General features: G+C 38.1%; 1 protein-coding gene across 1 annotated transcript in view; it reads left to right on the top strand.

Annotated features, from left to right (window-relative positions):
* The window catches only part of rab26 (RAB26, member RAS oncogene family), a 70103-nt gene that overhangs the window by 12679 nt on the left and 43803 nt on the right, over positions 1-13621 (top strand). The window lies entirely within an intron of this gene.

The following is a 13621-nucleotide window of genomic DNA, read 5'->3' on the forward strand; positions in this document are numbered from 1 at the left end:
ACCAAAACTACACCAGAGATTTTACATATCCATTGTATTTATGGCAAATGCGTGTGCCCCTTAAAAATGGAACGGACTCAAATCAAAGTTAACATGTGCCTGTGTTTATTTAGACTCATATGGTGCAATAGCCGGAACATCCACTGGCACGCACTCGGAATCCTCCCCTCCTGAGCAGCCAGCGCCCGCTGTGCCCAGTGTTTCCAGTGCTCCCACCAGTGCTGACGCCCGTCCGTCTGGCCGCGTCTTGACGCATGCTGTTTTGGAGTCACAACAGCAAATCGTCATGGCCATCGGAGAAATCAACAGTCACCTTAAAAATATCACTGACGCACTCACAGACATAAGCCACTCATTAAAGGAATTGGTCAAAAAATGAACTTTGTCTCCGATTACCATTTATATTGTTGCAATCACATGTTGACGGGCCTGAATAGCTTGTTGGTTGGGCTGCACATACATTGGTCCTGGGTCAGGGTCATCTGGCGGTGCTGCCACCTCACCAAGTGGTATGCCATGCCTGTGCGCGACATTGTGCAGCACACCACAGGCCAGCACAATGCGGCACACCTTGTCAGGGCGGTATAACAGCATCCCCCCCACTCCTGTCAAGGCAGCGCCACCGACATTTCAGCTGCCCAATCGCCCGCTCTACAACTGACCGAGTGCGAGAATGGGCATTATTGTATCTGCGCTCTTGGTCAGTTTGTGGGTTGGTGAGGGGGGTTAAAAGCCACGTCTTTAGTGGATAACCGCGGTCTCCTGAAAGGTTATTCAATAATTAAATGCAAAAAAATATATATAATATACAATAAGATAAAGCATAACTTTAAATGCATCACTTACCAAGAATCCACCCATCACGCAACCTGCCAGTTTGGAGCCTCATCCCAACCATGCTGTTTGTAAGGATGTATGAATCATGGGTTGACCCAGGCCACCTTGCCACAATATTTGTTAGGCGCATTTGTGCATCACATATTATCTGCACATTTATTGAATGGAAATGTTTCCGATTCACATATGCAAATTCTTCTTCAGATGGCGCCTTTATAGCAATGTGTGTGCAGTCGATCGCTCCGATTACATAAGGGAAACCGGCTATCGCTGCAAATTGCGTTTTAATGTTTGGCTGGTCAACTGCATCATATGGGAACCTTATATACCTGGTAGACATGCGGATGATCCCGTCCCATACCGCTGGCATTGCGCGGCTCAAAGACGACTGGCTTATTCCTGAGCGGTCTGCCAGTTCCCTTTGGAAAGAACCAGTTGCCAGAAAACCAAGTGTTGTCAGCACCTTCAAGGGAACGGGTATTGCGTGGCTCCTTGCTGTCTCTCTCTCTATATTCGGACCCAACTCAGCACAGAGCTCCAAGAGGATAGCCCTTGGAAATCTGAAACGGCTGATAAGCCAGTCATCATCCTGAGCAAGAAAATCATTGTGGTCCCTAAAAACTCGTTCTCTTCGGATTCTGCCATTAGCAATGTCCTCTAATAAAGCCAAAGCTGCCATTGCCATAGACTAAGGGTTGTGTCAATTTGCATACCGGTATGCTTTTATTTGTTCTTATTTAATTGCATAATTGATATAATTAATATAATCCCATAAGGCTTGTGTGACAATATATGTCAATTATTTATAAATTGCTAATTAATAGCAATGCTTCCCACAGGTGGTGGTGCGATAGACTTGTAGAACAAATTATTGTGTAATGTTTACAACTTCACTTCATTGCCTGTAAGAGTCGCCAACGGACAAAAACAATGAGAAATGTACGTACGCCAGACATGACGTTGGCTTGGAGGAACGCACATTCTCGCGTTAATTTCACCGTTAGTACATCTGACCGTGAGCGTGAAAGCTGACGTACGCAAAGTTTTTGTGCGAACGCAAGGTTGATACATGAGGCCCCTGGTGTGTGGTGAGTGGTCATCTGCTTAAGAATTGTGTATTGAACAATTTTTTAAACTACAGATGCATTTATCAACATCACACCACAACTACTAGCTGGTCTGGTGCTTAATATTTATACATAAAATGAATGAGATGTTTGCAGAACCCAAATATTGTTGACAAGCACAGTATGGGAGCAATCTAGATAAAGTGTGGACACAGTTTTGAGTGTTTCATTTTGTCTAAATCGCACCATGCATTACAGTCACAATTTTGTACCGTAGTTATTAAGGTTTCCTCTTACAAGATTGTTTCCATCAGTGAAATAAAACAGAAACTGCTTTCCAGCAGACACAAGAGAATCTTTATGAACTGTGCACAATAGCAGCCCGGATGATCATTATTGGAGCTAATGAGGGCTAGTCAGCAGATCCCTCTCGGGGACTAGCCCAGATGGCGTGTCAGCGTGTGTGTGTAAACCTGTTTGTTTCAGCACCTGTGAAGACAAGTTATAGTTTGAGGATTTAAAAAGGGTTCAGATTGTGCAAACTGTTTGAGAACATCAACTTTAATTAATTTATAACTAACCATAACTATGTTGTGGATTTAAGTTCTAACTGGGCAAAGATTTGACCTCCTTAACCGTACTATGAGACTAGACCTATTCACTGTTGTGAAGTTCTTGCCAAATGAGTTGTATGACTTGCAATTCTTACATTTAAGGTAGCTTACATTATTATGTAGCTTCAGTTAAAGTGTTTAAAAATCTCTATCAAAGACATTTCTGTCCAGATGGTCCTATATTTCTCATAGGAGAGGAACAGCTTATGCTCCCTAATTATTTTCTGATGAGCTTGAACACAAATCTTACAAATATAACCGACCTTAATGGAAACGCCTTGTCCGATTAGGGCTTATGACTGTTTTTGGTGCTAGAAATCTTGAATAACATTAGAGTGCGCTTCAGGGTAAAATAAAAAGAGTTTAGGATATGGCTCATTTAAGAAGATTAGATTTAGAAGGCGAGTCAACGTATTTAATTCTCTAGCGGTCTTTGTTCAATACGACCATTATGCAAGCTTTATCATCTCACAGGAATTAATGGACTTCATGAGCACAGAGAGACTGATGGATGTTTAATGTGCACTAAAGAAACTTGCACCAGAGCTTTTCATCAGCCGAGTGCACATGCCTGCAGGCTGACGTTGTGTGCGCATGTGTGTATGGTCTGTATGGTGTTGACGGTCTGTGTATCTGTTTAAGCATATGTGCGTCTCGCCGCATGCTTGACTGACAAACCCAAACGCTTCCACTCGCATATGTTGTGTAATGTCTGGATTAAAATAATCCTATTGTGAATGTCATCCATCAGTGTGTTCAAAACTGACATGTCAGAGCCAAAGATAAAGCTGCGTAGTCATTTGAAAACCCTATGTCTTGTAAAACAGACTGTAAACTTACGAGATTGGTAAGGATTTTGTGACATTTTGTGATTTTGTGTGTTATAATCTGTTTACAAAGTAAAAAAATTACATGACATTTGAAAGAAGAATGTTTGGAATTCCAGAACACTTAATATAAAATCAACTTGGTTGATTTCTGCAGATGGACTGTTGCAATTTGTTAAAAAGTTGGTCATAAAATCAGGAATTTAAAGATACAGTTTGTAACTTTTTTGCAGTCAAATATCCCAAAACTACTAGACCAGTGTTATATATTTTATATATTTATACTGTTGTACGTGTTTTGTCTGCATGGACTAAAAAAATGGGCTGCACGAGGACGGGGTGTGCGGCCGACAGCGGGCCCTTCTGATGATGAAAATTGCTTCATGTGGACGGCGCTCCAATGCGGAAGGACGAACAATACTTTGGCCTTTAGTAAAACAAAACACATAATGCAGGAAAGCAGACTAGATGCTGTTATATGATTGGCTGAGGTGCCTCCCATGATTTGTGTAAGCCGGTACGCTTTCTCCAGACATTGTGTAGTCCACAGTCTGTGGAACTACTCTCGGTTTCTGCTTTACTGCCGTAGAAACCATGACACAATACAGTGTCGTGGATAAATGTGAAAGTATTCGTTTGTTGCGTCTATCAAGCAACTATCTTGTTTTGGGCACAATTATTCTTTACTGTTTGCAGTAATCCACAATGAACATGCAATGAGTGGTTGTACGTAGATGTAATGGTTTGTAACTAGATTTATTGTGTTTAAGTCCAGTGCATGCTACATTGAAGTCAAGTTGGTAGAAATTTTGGTGGTGCTGGTGGTGATGGAGTTAAAGTGCAAGGTGAATGGTTTAAACAGAGAGGTGTGCTGTACGAGTGTCAGTTCTAAGTGTTGAGCAGCCTGCACTGCAAAAATGACTTTAATTAGTCTTCTTTTCTTATTTCCCAGTAAAAAAGTCTAAACATTCTTGAATCAAGAAGTATTTTCTCGATGAGCAAACTGACTTAAGAGAACAAGTCTTGTTTTCAGTAAAAAAATATGAAATTCAGTGAATTTGTGCTTAAAACAAGGTAAAAAATCTGCCAATGGGGTAAGAAATTATCTTGAATTGAGTGACTAAGGAAATGGTAAATCCTAATTCAAGATTATTTTGTTACCCTATTAAACCCAAATCCACTGAAATTTCATATTTTTAGACTAAAAACAAGACTTATTTTCCTAGGTCAGTTTGCTTATCAAGAAAATACTTCTTGATTCAAGAATTGTTAGACATTTTTACTGGAAAACTAAAAAAAAGTCATTTTTTGCAATGTGATAGTCTGAGGGAAAAAGCTGTTCCTCAGTTCTTCTGTGTCTCTTTGCAGAATTTGTCCAACAACACAAATATCTTTCTCTGAAGTGTCCATCACGACAAGTTCCCTTCAATATATAATGCAAAACATGCGGCGCGAATAAATATACTCTGAATATTTGACAATTAACAAACGAAAGGGAAAAAACAGAGACAATATGCTGATGAGTTTAGTTCAGTTTGCGAGGTGCAGCGCTCCACAAAAAAAGTTCAAGGAAATGAGATGACAGAGCTGTAAGTTTTCTATATTATGCAAAAGCACATTATAGTGCTTTTAGTTCAAGTGTGCACACAACTTAAATCTTCATCATATCATCATTGGCACATTTTGTTCGCCCTTGTAACATATGAAGACATCGACATAATGTTATTCGGCTCACGCTGAGTTCATTGATATCAAAGTTGTCATATTCCACGATACTTCCTGTCTGCCAGATTTAATTATATAAAAAATATACTTTTTTGAACTACAAAAGCTGTCTGGTTTGCACTGAATTTTGTATATAGCTTCTAGAGACATCTCTATATAAAAGTTAATTAAAGCTCTTTGATTGATCAAATGGTTCTCATATACAGCTTCAACGAAATCAATGCTAGCACACCAAACGAAACTTTGTATGCGTTATCAATAGCAAATATTTTTTCCCTCACACAAATTTGGTGCCTGCTTCACCTAGTGGTCAAAAGTAATAAGCAATTATTTTGAGCTGTTAATGGTTTTACATATCCGCTGTGCAGAAAATAATTGTCCACATGTATTTCCCTTTGTGCCCTTGTAAGGTTTGACCCCGCAATTGCTGCTTGCAGCTATATTTTATATAATTATTAGTCCTTTATCTTTGTTACTGGGTTTTGCAAATATCTAACCATAAAAAGTATTAGAAAGTGCTTGTCAACTTTGACAACACATCACATATATACAGTATAATAATTTAATTTGATAATTTAATTTTAAATACATTTTGTTATTTCCATGTCTTGAAAAACAGTGAATTTGTGTCGTGAATGAGGATGAGGAACGTGGTGGAAGAACCCAAGTGCAGGCAGACACGGATGATGAAGGGGTTAACAAAGACTTTATTATTAAATAAACACAAAACAAAAACCCACGAGGGGGTAAAACAAGACAAGATAAATAATAATAATCAGGACACGGACTAACTAAACTGATAAGAACTAAACACACTTGACAAGAACACTAACTACAAAATACCAAGACTAAAACGAACACTCACAAAGACTAGCATAAACTTAGTATCTTTACAGGTCAAGGCTTCAATGACGGTGTAACAAGTACAACGAACGAGCACAAGACAATAGACAAGAGTGCATTAAATAGGGGAACAAACACAGGATAATTACTAAGGGGCAGGTGAAGGTAATGAAACACTAATGGGAAGGCTAACGAGACAAAAGGGCGGGAAACACTGACGAGACACGAGAAAGCACATGGCAAGTCAGAATCAAAACAAAGCCATGTCTTTCTCACACTAAACCTAAGGCTATGCCATGACTCCGCTGCAAGACCAAGAATAAACATGACATGATAGCGGAATCATGACAATTTGAGCATCAAACGTTTTGGAAGGTTAGTGATAATTTGGTTGTAATAAATACATGTTTGATTTGATGGTCGGATAAGCGGTAGAAAATGAATGAATGAATGATTTGATGGTTTTTAGTCTTTATGTACAAAATTAAACTCCTTTTACCAAATGCAAAACATTGCGCACGCACGCACGCACACAAATATAAAATACTAAAAACCATTGACTAATTACATGTTTAAAGCATAAATAATACTACAAAGATTTCCTTTTCATTTTAACTGAAAGGTTCTTTCCAACATTCTGTGCTGCATTGGTCTCTGAATAGTTTGGTTAAAGTGTGATGAAGGTGATTTGCTTTTAACAGCCTTGAAAATGTTTGGTATGAAAATAGGATCTTTTATGTGCCGTCGTTGAGCAGTAAGAAGTCATGCTGCTCCACCTTTCCATTTAAAGGAAATGAAAGAAGAAAGTTTCAGCTTTAAAATGCTTCATGTTGGCATCTTTTGAAAGCGACATCTTTTGCAGTTGACCCACCGTGAGTAAAACCCACCGATTTCCCAGTCAACAAAATGGAAACCTGCACATGCCACGGAATTCATTTCCTGTTGCCTTTTAAACATAAATAATTGATAACGTAAACACATCTTTTCTAATCTTGTTGAAAGTCATTGTTATAATGTACCTGTTTTATTACCAAAAAAATAAATGCTAAAACTGTTAAATGTTACTGGTCTTTTTGTCAATGAGATGGAAATGTGAATCAGTGCACGTTATTCTAAACCTGTTATGAAAACGTAGTGGCTTTCCTTTTTTGTGGATGTTGCCAACTCCTCCTATGTCCTCTCCTAACCAATCATCTACTCAAGGAAAGATAAAAAAGAGATGACAATAAAAACATCTCTGTGGAAAACAGTAGCTCAGGGGAAGGCAATTCTGATCCAATACTCTTTTTATGTGATGTCTTTTCATCTGTCCAATCTTGTAATATACTGTTTCACCAGAAAGTGGAAGTTTATCATTCCCCAATTTCACGTTGACTTTACCCGAATATTAACAATTGACAACGTAAACATATATTTAGTATTTACAACATATTGCATACATTTTCTACAATAAGAGACTAGAAAATCACCAATAATATTGTGAGCACAATACATTAATTTAAATGGGAACTTTCAATTTATGATACAGTGTTTTTGCTTATTGCATATGCATATTTCAAAAACCCTTGAGCTGAAGTTGCACTCTGATGTACAGTTCAATAATAAGAGTGATCAATTTCAAGAGACCCCATTCTGATCTGTGTCTGTTATATATGACAGGCACATGTCTTCTCCTATCTCTGTTATGCTGAAGACACCCAGATTTACATCTCATTTCACCCAGACGGTACCACTGTAGCAGCTCGCATTACAGCCTGCCTGGAAGACATCTCAGCTTGGATGAAAGACCATCATCTCCAGCTGAACCCTGCCAAGACAGAAATACTCCGGCACACCCCACGGTGCAACACGATCTCTTTATCCAACTTGGCAATACCACAATCACTTCTTCCAAAACAGCCAGGAACCTCAGAGTCATATTCGATGAACAGCTGTCCTTCAATGATCACATTGCTAAGACAACGCGGTCATGCCGATATGTCTTATTTAACATTCGAAAGGTTTCTCTCTGAGCATGCTGTGCAACTCCTTGTCCAGGCCCTTGTGATCCAAAGGTTGGACTACTGAAAAGCTCTCCTTGCTGGTCTTCCTGCAAAAGCTATCAAATCACTCCAGCTGGTTCAGAATTCAGCAGCACGTCTTCCAACAGCCCAAAAGGGCTCATGTGACATCGCTTTCCATCTCTCTCCACTGGCTACCGGTAGACGGCTGGATCAGATTCAGGTCACTAATGCTTGCCTACAGGACTATCACTGGATCTGTACCGGCATACTTTCACACACTCCTACACCCCATCAAGAACCCTGCGTTCAGGGAACCAGCGGCGTCTTGTAGTGCCTTCTCATAAGGGCAGTAAATCGCTTTCCCGCTCATTCTCCTTCACAACTCCTTCCTGGTGGAACGTTCTTCCTAACTCAGTCCACATCTCTTACAACCTTCAAAAAACTACTTAAAACCCATCTCTTCTGCGAATTCTTGAAAGACAAATGAGAAGAAAAAAAACTAACCATCTCTCTTTCCCTCCACAGGTATTGTTCTGGCTTTTGTTGAAACTAGTAACTTTGTTTTGGAATCTATTGTATTATTGCTCCTGTATGACATATCGCCTATTGCTCCATGAACTCTCTGTAAATCGCTTTTTATAATAGCGTCTGCTAAATGACTAAATGTAATGATAGTATAAATATATAAAGTTTATGGGTACTTTATCTGTGTTTATATTGCGTAATACCAAGAACCGCTCACCCATGATATAAACCAGCTGCCAGCTTAATGGCCAAAAGTCCTGCAAAGATTTCTTATTCATTCAAACTGAATGTGTTTAAAAGCTATTTTCAGCAAAAATCTGTACCACGATGCCATGCAGCAGTGATTTCTGAAAGCTGAAGGTGAAAAACAAGTGATTCGCTTTTGATAGCCTTGGAAGTTTTAAAGGGTGGGCTTTTAAGTGCAGTGGGTAAGGACTTAAATGTCACGCTGCTCCACCATTGCATTGAACGAAAAGAAGGAAGAAAATTTCAGTTTTGTAATGCTGCATGTTAGCCATTTTTGAAAATGACAGCTTGGTGCAAACCGTCTTTGTAGTTGACCCAGTGTGGGATACACCCTTCAACTTCATGTGCTAACAAGCTCATTAAACGCAGCAACCTCTTGATATCTACAGATAGCACTTCACGCTGTTCTGAAATATTCCCTCATTTCTCATGGGGACATGCAGTCAGAGCTTCACTGAATCATTTTCAGCGAAGGAACACCAGAGAAGAGTTTGTGCTGCATGGGCATACATTGAGAGCAGAACACAGTGTTTTAGCCTATTTCAGACAAATTCATTTATACAGCTTTTGGTGCAAAACAGGGGAAACGAGGAGAGAGGGAGAGAGATAAGCCCTCGGCGCCCAGCGACAGGCCCAGTGATTGGCTGATCTTATAATGATGTAATGGTTTTGATTAATTGGGCTGGGGATTAAGGTAGAACAGAGTCTTTTGAAGAGTGTACTCAGACACTTAAATCAATTACCTGGCCTGTTTTTTTTCATAGCAGTGAAATAGATCAGGAACACTATCTTGATTCCTGTACTTGATTCCTGCCGCCATCTTTAAGCTCTTTGTGTTTTTCTGGTGAGCCTCTATAGCTAATGGCAGTCGTATTGCGAGTGAGAAGAGTGTGCTGTTTTGACTGGCTAGTTAATTTTTATTGTGGTACATTGTAAAAAAATCTTTAAAAAACAGTGACAGACAAGTTTCTGTTAACTGGAAAAACAGAAATATACCGTATAATATATATATTTTCCCCTGTGAAATTATAGGAGATAAGGATATATATTCCATTGTTTTCCCAATTGTTATTGTAAAAAAAATTATTTTTCTGTAATTTTGTAGTTTTTTAATGTATTTCAAAACTGTAAAATAACGGTTTTCTACTGTAAAATAAAATGTCCCCTTGTTTTCTTGTAAATGTGCGGCCTCTTTCTGCAATTGTATGGTTTTTGACTGTAAAAAAATACTCAATCTGTAAAAAATGTATGTAAAATTACAGTTTTTTACAGTGAAACCAAAGGTACAAGCTTAATGTATGCAGTTAGAGGTTGCCATTATATATAGTGCAAAAAATTTCTACAAAACATTTGTTTTGACCGTAATCCACGCACCAGAACTGAATCTGGATTATTCATTAATTTAGCCTACTGCATGCCCTTTCTCCTGCACTATTTACTACATGACTACAATAACTTATAAACATAATTCAAAGGCAGGCATTAATGGGGAGAGTGACACTAAATGTAGAAAAATATCAGATTATGTATTAAATATTTTTAGCACAACTAAATAAACAGTATGCAAAAGTGGTATAATAATATTAGCAGTAGTTAAAACGCTCCAGCATTTTTATACGCATTTAGCAGTTTAAAACTTAGTCTAAACATAGTCTAAAGCAAACCTGGTTTAAAAACAAAAATCCGTGGTCTATGTCTACAAATGTCAACCGACTTTCCCACTCTGCATGTACTCGTATGTCTCTGTGCAGTGTGTACCAACACAAGAGAAAATACGAAATAATGAAATATACTGTATCTTCATATGAATTTCCAATGTTAATTGTCAACATTGGTTAACGCAACACCATTTGGAATGTTTTCCACCGGCCATCTAATAAAGTGGAAGTCTTAAGACACAAAGGATGTACTACATGTTTACTTGAGTGTAAAAAAAGCTGGCTAAATCTAAAGTCTCCCTGTAGTTGGGTGATTCTTATGAAATCTTGGTTTCAAGATGTCAAACATTACTGCAAGCGCCAGGTACCTGTGAAACGCAATTGAAAAGTAATGTGAAAGAAGGCAGAAGGCATGAAACTTATTTAGCTCAATGATTGGCTGATTCCCCTGTCAGTCAGATAATGCCCAAGAGATCTTCAAACCAGCCTGAACACACAGTAGAAGACCCTCTCAAACAGTGTTACAGACGGAACATTCAAATTAGACTAAAACTAAATGAAGAAACTAAAAGAGGGGATTGAAGTCCTCTACATGCCATGAGTGTAAATGCACTGAAGGTCCAATTTAGTTCACAGTTACTGTAGTAGAATCAGCTGATTCTATGCTTTAATGTGCAGGAATCCATTACATAGATAATAGCATTAAGTATACTTAGGTTTCATAGCCTTGAATAGATACAGTCAGTATTTACCTCAACACACATAATGATTATATAACGCCAATTAAAGTGTGAACAATCAACAACGAATGTAATGACCCTGTGATGTGCACTGGTAATTTCGGATCTTTTAACAAGAAATTAGATTCTTCCAAATGTCATTGAGGGTAATGGGGAGGTTTAATTGCTGAATAGTTCGGTACAGTGCCCTTTGGCCTTTATTATATATTGGGCTAAATAAATGTAATAAATGTATAATGAAAGTATAAAGGATGGTGTCCTGTTTCAGCCTGTGATGGTTTCTAGCTCTAAATGACATGCAGTATTCTTCAGTGTGGGGTATGAGTAGATGTTAGAGCTCAAACTGGGGCACACAGGGGGTGCTGGGTATCTTTGTGAATTTTTCATGGGAAGTGTTCACCCACACTTGTCAAAGATAATAAAGTTATATCGTAAGAATAACAGTAGTTACAAAAGATGTGGTTTGACTGAATTACGAAATAATGGCGTGCAGTGTAGCTTCTCATATTAGTGTCTCATGAAAGGATAATGGGAGAGATAAATCCCACCTGTCCCTTCAGACAATTACGACATAGTTATAAATGAGATACTTAATGAAAAATAAATGTTTAGTTCATTCATTAATGTTTATAAAACGTTGCGAAATGAATTTGTTGTGTCAAAGATGTCAAACCCCAGGTTAACTTTCACAATGACTTTGTGTGTCTACCTTACATTATTTGCTGAAGTACTACAAGATTACTATATTGTGTCTTACATTCTATGGTTTTGGGAAAAGATAAATAACAATTCCTTTGAGATCATAATGTTCTCATGTGTGTCATGGAATAAAATGTACATCAGCAGATAGCCTACGCAATGCATTGCATTGACATAATGCTAGTTGCTGTATGCTTGTTTATAGGCTAACTGTCAAAGACGTGTCATTTCATCAATCATTTAAGGGCTGCTGGAAAGGTAAATTACACTATTTCACACACAATTAACCAAATGGCACAACAACAAGTCTAGATATTGAATCTTTACTACATCCATGAGTTATTGGCCATTGTAAATGCCTATAAAGCAGTTTTGGAGATCGGAATGAGGAAAATGCGTGCCGGACACATTTACTGAGCTCTCAAGGAGTTTTACAACAGCGTGCTGATGAATATTTATGAGAAGTTGCTTTGTCAGGATTTGAGGGTTTGACTGACAGCTCAGCCCAGCCAAGCAGGTTTAACGTTTTTGCATTTGCTTGCAGAGCATATTAATAAGCACCTGCTGGCATCCAAACACAGCAGGTCTTTAGGGTAGGTTATGAGGATGTCTATATACACAGACTACCAAATTCACTGTAAGATGCATTGCAAAAATAGCCCAATAAAGTTGCAGTATTTGTTGTACTGCCTTTACAAAATTGGCATTAGAGTAATGAAAATCATTAAGAAAACATTGAAGTGCAGTATAATAATGAACATTTTTGGAAGTATGTTTCATTGTAATGATGAATTGGCACATCAAGACATGCAGAATATAATTTTATATTTCTTCTTTCACATGGAGAACGGATGAACATGTTTTTTTGAGATTCGCCCAACCATATTAAGACGAGAGTATAATGCTACAGTGTGTTAATGGCAAACATGACATCTGTTAATACTCAGGCTGGGCTTTCAAGTATCTTAGGACGAACAACACAGGTCATTGGTCATTTAGTCTTGTACAGCCAAATGTGATGTAACTCAACAGATGACCAGAATATGAAACACTTATTTAAAACCCTGTGCATGAAATAACAAACATAAATAAAAGTAATCTTTACACAGCTTGCACCACAGTTGATACCATGGCAGAACAGAAGCGGATAAATGAATACACTGCTATATTTACATTGTTGTGACTTAAAATGAAGCTATGAGCGATGAACACTTGCATCGGCAAATGCACCATTACATTTTTTCTGAACAAATTCCTACTCATGAAGATCTCTGAAAATATACCTCATGAAGTTTATCTCATTATAGTTTCGTAGTACTATGAACGGTATTTCTTAATTTGATAACTGTACAATACAGTACTGTATATTTCTTATTCTGTACCTCTGGGTGCCATTTGAAACACATATTTTGTGTTGTTTGCTGATCAGTTATTCTACTTTTTAATGACTTATGTTGTGTTTAAGTGAATAAACCAAAGGTTCGTAAAACATGACACAATAATCATTCAATAATTGTTCAGGGAGCAATAAGCGATATGTCATAAAAGAGCAATAGTACAATAGGTGTTTATACAAAGTTACTATTTTCAACAAAAGCTAGACCACTACCTGTTGAGAGAAGAGCGAGGGTTAGTGTACTTTTCTTTTTCATTTGTCTGTCAAGTATTCACAGAAGAGGTGGGTTTTAAGTAGTTTTTTGAAGGTTGTGAGAGCTGTGGTTGACCGGACTGCGTTAGGAAGAATGTTCCACCAGGAAGGAGTTGTGAAGGAGAATGAGCATAGAAAAGGGATTTATTGCCCTTATGACAAGGCAAAACAAGACGCCGCTGGTTTGCT

This window comes from Barbatula barbatula (assembly GCF_947034865.1).
Source record: "Barbatula barbatula genome assembly, chromosome: 16".
NCBI lineage: Eukaryota > Metazoa > Chordata > Actinopteri > Cypriniformes > Nemacheilidae > Barbatula > Barbatula barbatula.